At 39.6% G+C, this 14,969-nt stretch overlaps 1 protein-coding gene across 3 annotated transcripts in view; it reads right to left on the bottom strand.

Moving 5' to 3' along the window:
* The window catches only part of SLC24A2 (solute carrier family 24 member 2), a 241,650-nt gene that overhangs the window by 157,682 nt on the left and 68,999 nt on the right, over positions 1–14,969 (bottom strand). The window lies entirely within an intron of this gene.

Genomic DNA, 14,969 nt, shown 5'->3' with positions numbered 1-14,969 from the left:
AATTGTAACCGAGAAGATGGTCAGTGAGACCTGTAAGATCTCCTCCAGCTCTAATATTTCATCCGTTCATCCTTGCCTTCCTTTCTTCCTTCCTCCCTTCCAGATACTTCCTATGTGCCACGCACTGGGCTAGACTTTGAAAGTAGAAAGAGAAAGATAATGAAATGGGCTCCAGCCACAGTGCATCAGCATGAGCGGTGGGAGGGAACTATAAACACGGGGAGTCTGTAATCTGCATGGAATTCTCCACATTCTGTTCGAGAAGAAAAAGAAGCTTGCCCAGGTGACAGGCACACAAGATCCAGCATTTCTCTAACACTTAGTTCACATAGCACATCACAATTCCATCCATTTAGAGTTGAACACACGGAGACACAGAGAGGAGACCTAACTTGTTGAAAGTCACAGAGCAAGTTAGAAGGCCAAAATTAGAACACATTCTGCTGTAATGCTCTCTACAAATGTGTTCAGAACCTGCCAGGTGTCTGGCTCAGAGCCCGTAACTGGGGACAAGAAAGATGATTAAGAACCACTTCTTGCCCAGAGGCGCTTAACACTCTTATGCTGGCACTGGCTTGACATGGGCGTTTCGGGAATCATTTGAATGTTGGATTGTCTTGGTATCTACTGCTGGGTCTTTGAGGATTGAGGCAGCACGAAAACACACCTGGTACTCTGGATTAGAACACCTGATACAGTACACGTGGGGAAGCAAGTTCAGCTTGGCTGTCATCTGTAAAATGCCAATTAGAAGAATTTTTTTCACCTACCAATCTTGCAAAGATTTAAAACTAACAGCACTCAAGATGTAGAAATTGGCCGTCTTACCCACTGATATTGGAAAAGTAAATTTCATGTTTACATGCCCAAATCGCTGCATCATATGTAATAGTTTACAACCAGGAATGATTTCTATGTTCAACAGTAATTTAAATAAATTACGTTTACATTCATGCAATATTATGGTACATGAGGCAGTTTCTTAAGATTATTTAATCATCTGGGGAAATACTCATCATCTAATGTTAATGAGAAAACCAGGATATTAAACTATATACAGCATAATCCTACTTTTCTAAAAAATACAGTGTGCATACATAGGTGCATACATGTACTGGATGTAATGTATCAAAATAATACTTGGGTGACTTTCATTTTCTTTTTTTCTGTATTGTCCAAATTTTTGATAAGCAGACTTTTAATTTAATAATTAGGAAAAAAGAGTATTAAGTGTTAGTTAATTTTTTTCTGACCAGACTGATTCTCTGAAATGAACTGCCTGCAACCAACTGGTTTTAGGCCACAACGACTCAGCCCCTTCTGGTCTGGACACTACAATGGACTTGAAAAGCCCTGTGACCCAGACCTGTTTCCCTGCTTACTGGCTGAATCTTTGGGGAAAAACAGTTCTGAACCTTTGTAATTTTACCTGTAAAATGTGGCCACTGATATTTGCCCCACAGATGAACTTTAAAGAGAGCATAAGAAAAATGTGTTGAAAAGCACTATATAAATGCAAGTTCTGTCTTACATGAGAAATAGGATAGAGGACAGATGCTAGAACCAGATTGAGGCTCAAATCCCAAGTGACCAACTTCTTAGTTTTATGACATCAGTCAAATTACATAAGCTTTTAGAACCTTAGCCTCATCATTTGTAAAGTGGAGCTATTAATGCCTTCTTCAGAGGGTCACTGTGAACTAAACACCTTGTGCAATGCTAGTAAAAGTTAGTTTCCTTCCTTTCTTAGGCTCTACCTTTCACCACCCCACCCTTACTCCGAAACAAGGATTAAAACAAAAACAAAAACAAACCAACTCTCTGGCATCAGCAGTATGTGTCCTAATTTTAAAGCATACTTATTTTTGATATGTTAAAAATGTATAGACTCTCGTTTCTCTACCCTTTAATGGTTTGGACCAATAAGGAGTACAAAGTCAGCACAGCCTGGGCAAATCAATGTGAGGACTGTGGACAAATTTTAAGAGAGTCATCTGAGCCTGACGTCTGCCATACAAACTTTAAGCACTTCCCATCAGGGCAGGCAGAGTAGGAGGGGTGAATGTCCTTGCTTTGGTGCGCTGAAGTGATTTCAGCATATTATGTCTCCTTGAATTCTGGGTTTATCTAAATATATGCGTGACACTCTCTAAATGTGCAGAACTCAGAATTTCTCAGGCTCGGTGTCTCTAGTGTCAATTGACAACCGCATGTCTTAAATGTTTCCTTTAATTAACCTTCTCCATTTTCAAATCAGTTTTCTCACTTCCTCATGGTGTTACTGCTATTCTAAGGAACGCAGACCTAAGGGATCCACATTTCAAGGTTTCAGAGGTCCATATGCCAAGCCTGGAACTCTGTCCACAAACAGATATCCAAGCACATCTGCTCTCTCTTTTGCACACCCAAATTTCAAAGTTCAGGGTATCAGGGGATTCAGCCCTGTTTTATTTTCTGACCTCTGGGCTTCCTTTTGTGTGGATCTTTCAGAATGAAAGCATTGCAGATGTTTGAGAAAGGGAGCAACCCACTCAAGGCCCTCCTTATTCTAGGAAGAGTAATCTGTAAAATGCTGGGAGACTGCCTGGAAGGACTGATCTGCAGGGGAGATGATGATGGAGGCAGATTAGACAGGAAGAGCAGGTGAAGGGCACGTTATGGCAGACACTGTTGGTGCCCCGTCCATTTCCCTGGAGTCTTAGCCCATTGTTGTGCTCTGCCTGATTTGGGACTGCCTGTGTCTACCTCCCTTTACTTGAGAGTTGAGGAATTAACACCCTCACGCCCAGCAGCCCTCAGCCAATGAGTGATAGGAGTCAATACATAAACACCTTGCCTTTTGGGTGGAAGAACCCTAAGTGTGTTGTATTTGTTTCCTATTGATGCTATAAAAAATTACCAAAACTTAGAGGCTTAAAGCAACACAAATTTATTATCTAACAGTTCTGGAGGTCAGAACTCCAAAATGGGTCTTAGTCCAAGATGGGCTAAAATCAAGGTGTCAGTAGAGCTGGGTTATTTCTGGAGGCTCTAGGGGAGAATTATTTCCATGCCTTTCCAGCCTCTAGATGCTGCCCACATTCCTTGACTCTTGGCCCTTTCCTCCATCTTCAAAGTCAGCAATTTAACAACTTCACATCTCTTTCTGACTCTGACCCTGCTGTCTCCCTCACATAAGGACCATTTAGATTATTTTGGGCCCACTCGGATAATCCAGGACAATCTTCTCATCTCAAGATCCTTAATTTAGTCATATCTGCAAAGTCTTTTTTACCATATATGGTAACCTATGCACAGGTTCTGGAGATTAGGGTATGGGCATCTTTAGGCGGGGGACATTGTTTGGGCTACCACATGCATGTTTTATACCATCTCCTGGAGTTTCCCCTCAAGGAATAAGCTCTAATCATCCCCAGTGGTGGTGCCTTTATAACTCACTCTTACATGCCTGCTTCCCCTTCCCTGAATACTCCTCTGATCTCCTATCAGTGTTTTCTGAAGCTCCTAAGTAAACTACATGTCCTCAAAGTCGTGTCTTGGGGTCTGCTTCTAGGGCAACCCAAACTTAAATATTATGAGGGGAGAAGCCTACAGTAGTGGAGGTGGAGGGAAGAGTCAAGGATAGACTGGGCCGTTAGGGGAGAATAAAAACAATGGGGAGTCAGAAGGGGATCTGAGTTTGAGAGAAAGACAATGAGTTCTATTTTAGTGGAGGTAACATTAGGACAACAAAGTGGAAATGTCAGTTAAAGAGGTAGGGTGTCTCCTATGAGGTGAAGGCGCTGAGACAGGATGGAAAATATTGTACTTAGAACTTTTGGGATAATAACAATTTGTTAGTGAAATAAACAAGAGATATAAAGGGCACTGCCATCATTTGATTCCAGAGGCAGTACTGTGAACCCCAGAGGAGCCTGAAATGTCTAAAACATGAGCTCATACCTTCCTTTCAGAGATCTTTTTCATCTTCTTAGTGAGTGTTTTCTATACCCCAGGCAGGCATGGTTCTAAACATGTTCTTTGTTTTACCACATTAAATCCTTGTTATAAGCATATGAGGTAATTACCATTATTCTTCCCCATTTATATTCGGACTAAAGATCAGAGACATTCAGTAACTTGCCCAAGATCCTATGGACAGTGGTAGAGGCAGAATTTGAAACTAAGTTTATTCAACTCCAGAGCCTCAGATTTTAATCACTGCATTTTCCTGCCTTTTTTTTTTTTTTTAAAGAAGAGGAATTCAGGAAGGCTCCTTCAGGTCTCATGCAGACAAGCCACCCACAACTTGGTCTACCTGCATTAGGAGCTTGGTCATCATCCTTCAAACTGAAGGTACATTTCTCTCTGCTGTCTTCAAACCAATACATCATTATTCCCATAATTTAATTTAATCCCATCTAACTGAGTCTCACTATTGTACAATCCAAGTCTAGAACCATTGAGTCAAATCCTTTAATCCCCTAGACCAGCAGGAAGATGTAGAAAGTATCCTAGACGCTCACTCTGGATGGAAATCAATGATGAAATGACAAGATCCACAGTCAGAATCTTTTATTTTTCATTCTGGCTATAAATAACTTTATGAACTTAGTGTAATCACTTTATCTCTGTCTGACTAATTTCATTTCTTTATGTAGAGTTAGAATTAACAGACCTGTCCTCTTTGACAGATGTCACAGTGTTAACTGAAAAATTCAATGTGAACTTGTTTTGAGTTCTAATACAACAGCAGTAATTATGTTAATTCAGGGCATAGTAAATCTTTTGTTTTTTTCCATGAATGCAGGCTTTAGTCAAATCTTTCCAAGCAAAGTATCCTCTGTACAATTGGTGCTCCTCAAATACTTATTGTTTTTGATAAGAAGAGAAATGACTCATTGTCAAGTAACATACTCTCTACTTTCTCTGAATTGTAACTGGTATACATTGCACCATCCTAGTCAATTTGATCAACCCCCTCATCACATTTATGTCTCACTTCTTGATCAGAAACAAACTCTCTTCTCTATGTTCATTGGGTTTTTCTGCAAGCTGAAATAATGAATAGTCATATATCAAATAACAGAACACTTGACTTTTGGGTCTATTTTTAATCACACTTGTGCAATTTTTATTGAGACTCTGTTATGTCTAGAGCTCTGTTGGAGAACAACTCACAGAACTGGTCTTCCAAGAGGTTACATAATAATAGCTAAAATAACAACTGACATCCATATATTGCTTTACAGTGGGAATGTGGCTTCCTATGGTTAGAGGTTTCTCAAACTTCAGTCATTTTTATAACATCAGCATGATATTTTGCCATATTTTCTTTTTTCTTTTTTTTTTTTTTTGCAGTACGCGGGCCTCTCAGTATCGTGGCCTCTCCCGTTGCGGAGTACAGGCTCCAGACGTGCAGGCCCAGCAGCCATGGCTCACGGGCCCAGCCGCTCCGTGGCATGTGGGGTCTTCCCGGACTGGGGCACAAACCCGTGTCCCCTGCATCGGCAGGTGGACTCTCAACCACTGCACCACCAGGGAAGCTCTGCCATATTTTCATAACTTGAGCTCTACTATTTACCAACCATTTTACTTTATATTGCCTTGCCTTTTTTTTAGCTTAAAGTTTATTTAAAAAGTGAACTTTATATCACTCCTATAACTAGAAAACCAATACTGCTTGCCATAAATAGAAAGTAAATAAATGCAATGAAAACAACACTGTTTAATTCCTGCTGCATACTGCTGTTGGGTAAAGGTCTCTGGGCCTGAGATATGCTCTTTTTTGTGAGGGGTAGGGAAAATGAAAGAAAGAGATTTGCATGTATGAGATAAAGTTTCAAGACAGCTAAGCTCTAAGTTGAGATTTTTTTTAGTGAATTATTTAAATTTTGGAAAACAACATAATGGATTGTAATCTTAATTTGTACAACAACCTGGTTAAGTAATTTGTTAAGTAAGCAGCACAAATATTATCCCCTATTTATAGATGACAAAACTAGGGCTCTCAGAGGTTATAGGACTTGCTCCTCGATCATATAAGCTGGTAAATGACAGAGCTGGGCCTCAAACACAGACTTCCTCATTCCAAACTGTGGCTCTTTCTACTGCACCAAAATCCCTTCTGGAGTAAATCCCTGTGAGGAGAGTCACAGAGGACTTGGGTGGAGCATGCATTCCCTCAAGCAGTTCACAATCTAGTCATGGAGATGAGAGATGCCAAGTGATATATTTAAATGGCATCAAGGGAAAGTAAATAAGTGTGCTTTGAGACAACGAGCCCAGAGAACAATGGTGAAAATATTTAGCAAGTGAGTTCACGGTAAGTTGGACTATTAGGGAAGGCTTTCTGGAGAAGGTGAGATTAAAGGGTGGATAAAATTAGATGAAGAGAAGACAGAGGGAAGGCATTTCAAATAATAACAACACTGTGATCACAATTACCAAAAATATCAAAGAAAGCTCTGTTATGGTTCCCTGCAGATAGGGGAGAATGCAGATGTGACAGGAAGTGCCACAGCTACATTTTAGTCTAATGTGCTATGAGGTGGAATCAATTACTGTCTTGGACTCTTTCAAAATAAATTATTTCCCCCTTAAAAATATGTATGATTCAGAAAACTGCTTACAGATTTTTTTTCCTAAGGAAATAATGTTGGATGTGGGCTAATACTTACAGGGAAATTGGAAATAACTCATGTTTGACAACATGGGACTTAGTTACATAAACTTTGACACACTGACACTGAGGACACAGCAGACTTCAGAAAGGTTGTCAACCTTTGCTACTGAAATGTGGTCCTTGGACCAACCCCATCACTTTTACCTGGAACTTGTTAAAATGCAGTTTCTGATTCAGCAGGTCTGGAGCCAGGTCTGAGATTCTGCATTTCTTACAGTTTGCCAGTGATTCACAATGCGTTAAAGTTTGAGAAGCACTGAGGTAGATGATTAGAGGCATGGAAAGATATTGCAATTAAGTGGCAATTAAACAGGCTGATTTCATAAGAATTAGTTCTATATGGTACTACACTGGTAAAATTTAAAAATACGTATAAATTCATACATATGAGTGAAAGAGACAGACATACAGGGAAAGAGACAGAGAGAGCAAGAGAGCCAGTACAAGACAGCAAGACAGATAAGAAGAGTATTTACCAAAATCCCAGCAGCAGTGGAAGTAAAGGAGATTTAAATATTCTTCTGTGTTTGCTTATCTGTATTTTCTACTATGAACATGCCTCTTTAAAATATAAAAGCAATAAAACTATATTTTTAATTCCTTTTCTGTTCTCAGAATTTCATTGAGTTCTTTCTGGAAAAATAAACATGAACCAACAGGTGAACTGGAAGACAACTACCCACAGGGATTTCATCAGTGTAACAAGGTACTGTCAGAAGAGAGAAAGACTTATAAGAGTTTTCCACTAGGTGTGAAATGTCTGTGTAACCTTCACGTTGTAGTCCCTGGAGCTCTTGGGATACATAAAATAAATTTTTTTTTTTAAACAAGGCTATAAAGCTACAGGAGCATAGACATTTTCAAGACTGCCAACTGGGAAAGTGCTTTTAAGATGAAACATCAATTTCCCTTAACAAGTATTTTCAGTGGTTTTATTCTGAGTTCTGGATGGGAAGATTCCAGCCATGCTAGTTGGAAGCTGAAAGAGGATCCAGCTGCTTTGTCAGAATGATTCTTTGCCTGAATTCTCTCTTGGAAAATTTACCTGAAACTTTACTCATTTCTGTCAGTTGTCCCCCATTTTGGTGACCCCTTTATTTCAGCATACTGTGGTAGGAAAATGATTCAAATCCCAGGTTCACTGTTTCCTAGCTACAGGGAGATTAGGCAACAGAAGTAAAGGTCCAAATTCCTTTAACACAAAATTGGGGGGAATGGTATCTCCTTTAGTTAAGAGGATTAAATAAAATATAGCATTTATTAGGGAGTACTAGGAAGTTATTAAAAAGTTGATTGATTGGTTGATTCATTCCTCATTCAACAACTGTGTACCATGTGTCCATTATATGCTGGAAACTGCTGAGGGCAGAGAATATAAATGATCCCAGACATGTTCCCTTAACTCAGAATGCTTTTAGGCTCAAGGGATATAACCAAGGCAACACCATTACTGTAGAGCGTCAGAAGTGCTACGATAGGGAGAGGGCCCACTACCGTGGGAACCAATAAGAGGAGGACCTTACCCAACGACAGGGGTGGTGATGGTCAAGTCTTCCTGGAGGAAGTGACACTGAACTGAGGGCTGACAGACTAGTGGGTCTTAGCTGGGGAAGGCTGGGAAGTTCCAGACAGCGGGGGTATCACAATTAAAGGGTCAAAGGCGAGAAAGAGCATGCATATTCAGGTGCTCAGCAAACTAAAATGATTAAGATATGAATTTGGGGTAGAGGATGGGGGCAGTGGAAAGAAGGTAAGTAACACTGAAGGGGTCAGCAGAGTCCACCCATGAATGGGCCTTGTAAGCCATGCAAAGGAAGTTTAACTTCCTCTGAAGGGTCACGAACATTATCATGATCTGTCTGGGGTTTTAGGAAGAATGCTCTGGCCACAGTGTGGAGCAAAAGAGTAGAATTGGAGATCAGCTGCAAGGCTGATGCATTAATGCAGGTGAGAGATGATCCTAGTCTGAACTAGGCCAATGTCAGTGGAAAGGGATGACTGTAAATGGAGCGAGATTGGTGATTAACTGGAAGTGGGGATGATGGAAAAGGCAGTGAGAATGTACTTAATAAATGTTTATTTCCTTCCTGTCCTCTCCATGGAGATCTATCGGCCCCTTCAGGCCAAGGGAAGATTAAACAGTAGGGGAAAAAAAATATTTTCTGGACACACAATACCTGGCTCTCCTTAAAAAGTAATTGTTTCAAATTTATACAGTAGGCTAGCAGTTCTCAGAGTGAAGTTTAGGGATCCTTAAGCGTCCCTGCATTTCCATTTAGGGGGTCTGTGAGGTCAAAATTATTTTCACAATAATAATAAGACATACTTGCCTTTTTTGCTCTCATTCTAGCAAAGCATACTGTGGAGTTTTCCAGAGGCTAAGTGTCTGGAATGATGCAATGGCTCTGATGTAATATTATATGTTCTTGGGCTTTAAATTTTTACCAGTTTTAATTTCGAACATGGTAAATATAGAAAGCTATAACCAACATAAACAAAAGCTCTTGGGGTCCTGAGTAATTTGTAAGAGCGTAAAGGGGACCTGAGACCACAAAATTTGAGAGCGATTGTCATAAGCATTTAAAGAACATTTTAGAGGCATCTACTGCCAAGAGGTCAGCAAATTTATAAATAAGGGTAAACTCTACTTACTGAAGAGCCTAGTACTTATCTGAGTTTTGGTGTCCTTTCAAATCAGAGCTACTGCCTGTATAACGTAGGGATAATGCCTGGACTTTAAAGATGGCATCTAACTAAGGAAATCGAAGTACATAACACACAGTGTACTAAGTAGAAACATGAAATCTGTATCTGCGATGCTGAAGATACTTTGTTCTTTAAACTTGTTTTTAAAGTTAGAAAACAAAGTCACTGAGTAATACTCATAGCTTAGAACAAGATCTCTGCAGTGTGGGCAGAAAAGCAAAATAGAAGCTGCAGTGTGGGCAAGTGGAGAATAACAGTGAAGAGAAATGATGCAAAGTAGACTCTGAACCAGGAGTTCCAAACTCAAGTTTCCACCCTCGAGAGGACTTCAGGATCCTCTATGGACCATGCCTTTAAAACCTGAGGGAACTGGGCCAGCTAAACAAGCGTAAACCCAGCAGTCCCCTTCTTGCCACCCAAAAGGTCTGGAGACGTGAAGGGAACTTTATTGTGCCCCTGAAGAACACCGGGGAGTCTGCCCTTCCAAGAGGTCACTGGATGTCTCAGCATGAAGAGCCTGGGGAAGGTCAGGATAAGAACAACATAGAAAAATGGTCCACGAGACTGACGGCAGTTAAAGCTCAAGACTTGAGACCAGAATTCCATACGGTTTTCAGGAAGATTGAGAGATCTCTAAGTGCTAATATGAAATCATGTTCTATAAGTAAAGTAGGGGAAAAAAGCCAACAGGAGAACAGTGTATAATATGGTCTCATTTGTAAAAAAAAAAAAAGGTCGGTGGACGGGAGTCTATGCAAATGCTTGTAAATCATAGACTATTGATGGAAGAATACATCAGAAGTGAAAATAACAGTGTCCTGTGGGAAGGGAAAATGGGGGACTCAGGCTCTGGGTTGGGAGTCTTATTTTTCATTGTGCCCATTTTTGTACTGTTTAAATATTTAATCAGGTAGAGTTTAAGTAATAAAAAAAGTTACAATGAAAATAAAGAATCTGAATGTAAAAAAATGGGATTCATTAGTGGGTAAATCTAAGAAGACTAAGAAGTGCTCATAACTCAAGTATGCGAAATCCCAAAAGGGGTGGATTTCTTCTAGTCTTGGATTATAAAACTGAGGACTGTCCCTGAAGTTTCTGAAAAAGGTTCAAGATTTCTTTTGTTTTTAAAAAAATTAAATAGAACTCTATTTAGTAAATAAAACACCTTTTCAACTTACTATCCTTAAGAGGTGCTTCAGGAAGGATTTAGATAAATGCACGAATTACTTTGAATCTATTTATTCCTCGGTAAATTTTTGACCTTTTGTCTAAAAGCAATAGCATTGACTCTAACCCTGCTCAGAGGTGAACAGTTTTCAAATATTTTATATTGTATGAAATAAAAATTTAAAACTTTTTTTCTGATTCTAAAAACATGTTTCATTGTAGAAACTAAAAATAGTTATTTAAAAGTTAGAATAAAGCTATATACACAGATTTGACCACTTAACCCCACTTAACCTTGCTGTGTAACTATTTTGCTATTTAATGAAAAAAGCATGTAAAAAACTTTATTTTTAGTGGTTATCATAATTGATTTACTAATTGCTTTATTATCATTTACATTGTCAATTAGATTGTTTGACTGCAGCAACATTTTTAAGTCCCTTAATACATTCTGGAACCTACTTTCAAGAAAGGTTTTTAAATTTTCATAGCAGAACTGTGAATATAATTTTAAATCGATTACTAGCACAAGAAAACACTGATTGTAGCCATGCTGAAAGAGTCTGCCTGACACCTGATTGTATACTTGGGATTGCAATCTTCTACAATGTTTGTCTACCTACCATAGCAGCACTGACCCGAAATCCTTATTCTGTCCCTACTCTGAGACCCTCCTATGTTCAGGTGCTCCAGCTTCCTAGTCTGACTCTCCTCAATGTGTCTCCATTTCCAAAATTAGGCTTCTGCTTTAGATGACCATTTTCTTGGCTCCTATCCTGTATCAATGGTTTGAAACATCTCCTCGAAGTTCTTCCCACATATTTTATAAAATAAACTATTCTTTAGCTATTTACTTAAAATTATCTGTCATTTTCCTGGATAGGGTAAGAGAGAGAATGTGCTGAGTGCTAACTGAGTATACCATTTACTACAATTCAGGGGTTTTGTTTTACTTTTTTAAAATTTCTAAACGGCTGGGAAATCAAAGACATAGTTTTAATGCAACAGGACTCATGAGGTGTCAGAGAAACTGCACAGGAAAAACCCTGAAGAAATTTAGAGTAACACCACTAGACATACCAGACTTGGGTGTGAGTTCCAATTTTCAACTTATTAGCTACAGGATGGTAGTACATTGTTTTAAATGGCCACAATTCCTTGTAGCTCCTTCCATCGTAAGTCAGTTTCTCTACCCTTTGAATCTGGACTGGTGTGATGATTTGCTTTGGCCATTACAATGAAGAAGTGCCGCTGTGGGAGTTCCAAACCTGGGCTTTGGCTCTTGTTCTTGTGACCCCTGCCACCGCCACCATGTGAACAAGCCCGAAGTTGTCAGCTAGAAATGCCAGACACATAGAACAGATGATAAGCATCACGGCTGAGGCTATACAAGAGCACCCACCCCCAGCTAAGTCAGCGGTTGACCCAGCAGTCACATAAATGAAGCCAAACCAAACCAGAAGAACTGCGATGCTGAGCTCAGACCAAACTGCTGACCCAAAGAACTGTAAGCTAAACTAATGATCTATTTTAAGCTGCTACTAAGTTTTCAGGTGGTTTTTTATGGGGCAAAAATTAACTGATAGAGTTACCTTAGGCATGTCAGTTAACCTTCCTTGGTTCTAGTTTCCTTTTCTCTCACAAAAGGAATAACTGTTCAACTCAAAGGTTCCCTATATTATTAACATTTAATTATTTGAAAATAGTACTGCCCAAAAGAACAACGATGAAACTGCTCCATGTCTGAGCTGTCCAATATGGCAGCCATAGCTGCATGTGGCTATATGGCTTGTAATGTGGGCTAGTACATCTGAAGAACTGAATTTTTAATTTTATTTAATTTCTATCAATTTAAATTCAAACAGTCACATAAGACTAGTAACTACCATAGCAGAGACCTCTATTTCAGAACTTCAATGAACTGATCTTCCCAATCTTTGGATAGCCAACACTAAGATCTTCCATCCCTGGGCAAGACGGCTGGGGAGAACTCACTGTTTAGGTAAACAAGTAGGTGAAACCCTTTTCTCCCACAAAACCCCAGAATTAGTTTCCTAGGACATCTGCTAGCAAAGCTGACTAGTTCTCCTGGGAGAGTCACGGAATAGGAGCTTAGTAAAGTGGGAAGCAGAGGCAGAGGACAGAGAAGCAGAGGTCTTGACTGTTACCCCATGTGACCTGGCTGTGAGCTTCCTTTCTAATTCTCTTCCTGGTAAATACCCCTTGTCACTGTGCTCCAGCCACACAAGGCTCCTAGCTTTTCCTCAAATGTGCCACGCAAGTTCCCATCTCTCAGCCTGCTGTTATTAACTTCCTTCTTAGCCTGAAATATTCTTTCCCTAGATGGGGGTTTCTTCACTTCAGTGCTATTATCATTTGGGGCTGAATAATTCTTTGTTACAGGGGGCTGTTCTGTGCATTGTAGGATGTTTAGCAGCATCTCCAGCCTCTACCTTCTAGATGCCAGTAGCACTTCCCACCTCCAGACCAGATTGTGACAACCGAAAGCATCTCCAGATGCCAAATGTCCCTTGAGAGGCAAAATCACTGCCCTAGATATCGGCAGGATTCACTCCCTCACTTAATTTAGGTCTGTACTCAAATGACACCTCTAGGGAAACTTTTTCAAAATCCAGGCTAAAACAGAAAGCCCATCTTCCTCTGTCCGCTTTCCCGGTTTTATTTTTCCTCACAGTACTTATCATCAGCTAACATTATATCAGACAGTTCTGTGTTTATTGTCTGTCTTCACTGTTTTGTTCACTGCTATAATCCTAGCACCAGGAACCTGAAGAGCTGGTAGATGCTTTACGAAGGACGGAAGGAAGAAATTACCCTGTGGAAAGCTGGAAGAGAGACAGGAAGTTCTCCTCCTGGGGCAAGGGAAACACAGCACCAACAGAAAGGCTTCAGCTTTATTTAGCTATTAAAAGCTGTCTTGCCTGTTACATACAGCAATGATGAGGTTTTAGGGAATTTCCTAATAATGGGCATACTTTTACTCACGTTCTCTATAAGGATGCTTTGAATGAAGAAATAAAACATTTAAAAATTTTCAGCCACATTTACGAATGGTATGAACTTTTGAGACCTAAAATTACAGTCATTTCATATCAGCAAGAAACTATCTCACCCATTATAAACATTGATACCTGCTTGCCATTGAGCAAAAAACATTGTCACAGTTAGAAAGGTGTCTGATTAAAGAAAGACCTGCATTTTCCTTCACATTTATTAGTTGAAAATGTGTTTCTAAAGGTTTTGATTAGCATTACTGTGTAGGTCTATCAATTCAGTGGGTGTTATTCCCAGCACTAATAAGTTTATTCATGTAGTGAAGTCCTTACTTAATTGTAAGACTGACTTTTTTTTTCCTGAAAATCTGCTATATTCTTTCTGAGTTCCTGAAGACATATTAGGCTGATTTCTAAGAGGTTGACTTTCTTCTGGAAAGAACTTTAAGTATTCAAGAGAAATTACAAGTGCCAAGAAAATTGCATATTTTGGAGAAGGAGGTAAAGATATCTCCTGATTGGCGGTAGGTCCTTGTGAATGGTCAGAATACTTCCATAAAACCTGAATCCAGCCAGCCATTAAGTGAAGTTCCATAACACCTCAGCTGCCAAGAATCTCCAGGGACTACCTTCTGAATACATTAAATACAACTTTTAAAAATTAATTCTACTTTCATCTTTTCCAAGTTTTCACTGATTAAAGTCTAAACTGCATAATACTTCCTCTCCTAATAGACTATCTGTAACTTTGTGTGTATGTGTATTGTAGGGACCTAAGGTCATCCTTATGAACAGAAGTCCTTTTCTGAGCTGTGCATAGCACAAGCAAGGGTGAGCACAGCGCAGGTCTCACGTTTTCAGGATGAGGTTCCCAAGAGTAGCCTGGAACTTACTTCCTCTCACAGGTGGAGTGCAGCACGTGCAGAACCATGATCCATTGTCACAAGCCTGCCTTTTACAAAATTGATGGCTAAATCAAAGACTAAAAGTAGCCTTTCCATCCTGAGGTTTTCATGATTAAAAAAAAAAAATCATCATCTTCTTTACTCTTTTTCTAGAGTCTTATCAACTTCTGGTAACCTTCCAAACCTTGTTTGTGATGTCTAGTCAGCCCTCTTGGCAACTCACATCACTCATATATTTCTGTTTCGCTAGTTGTATGGAGGAGAAGGAGTCCTCATTATTAGTCCAAGAATTGATGTGAGAACAGGTAGGGACAACCTACACCTAAGGTGCCTTGTCCTCTCCTAACTCCACCATCCCCATCCCCATCACCACCACCACCATCATCAGAACATGACCACTTTCAGAGACTTAATACCAGAATACATTTTTCTGAAAGCATTACCCACTGTTTGACTTTGAACAAAATTCTAGACATCCACAAAATGCATTTTAATGAACAATGTTTAGATGTT

The sequence above is a fragment of the Monodon monoceros genome, unplaced genomic scaffold, assembly GCF_005190385.1.
Source record: "Monodon monoceros isolate NGI ecotype Baffin Bay Population unplaced genomic scaffold, NGI_Narwhal_1 Super_Scaffold_5, whole genome shotgun sequence".
Lineage (NCBI taxonomy): Eukaryota > Metazoa > Chordata > Mammalia > Artiodactyla > Monodontidae > Monodon > Monodon monoceros.
Note: the sequence above shows the minus strand (reverse complement) of the source record. Positions and strands in the feature narration are given on the sequence as shown.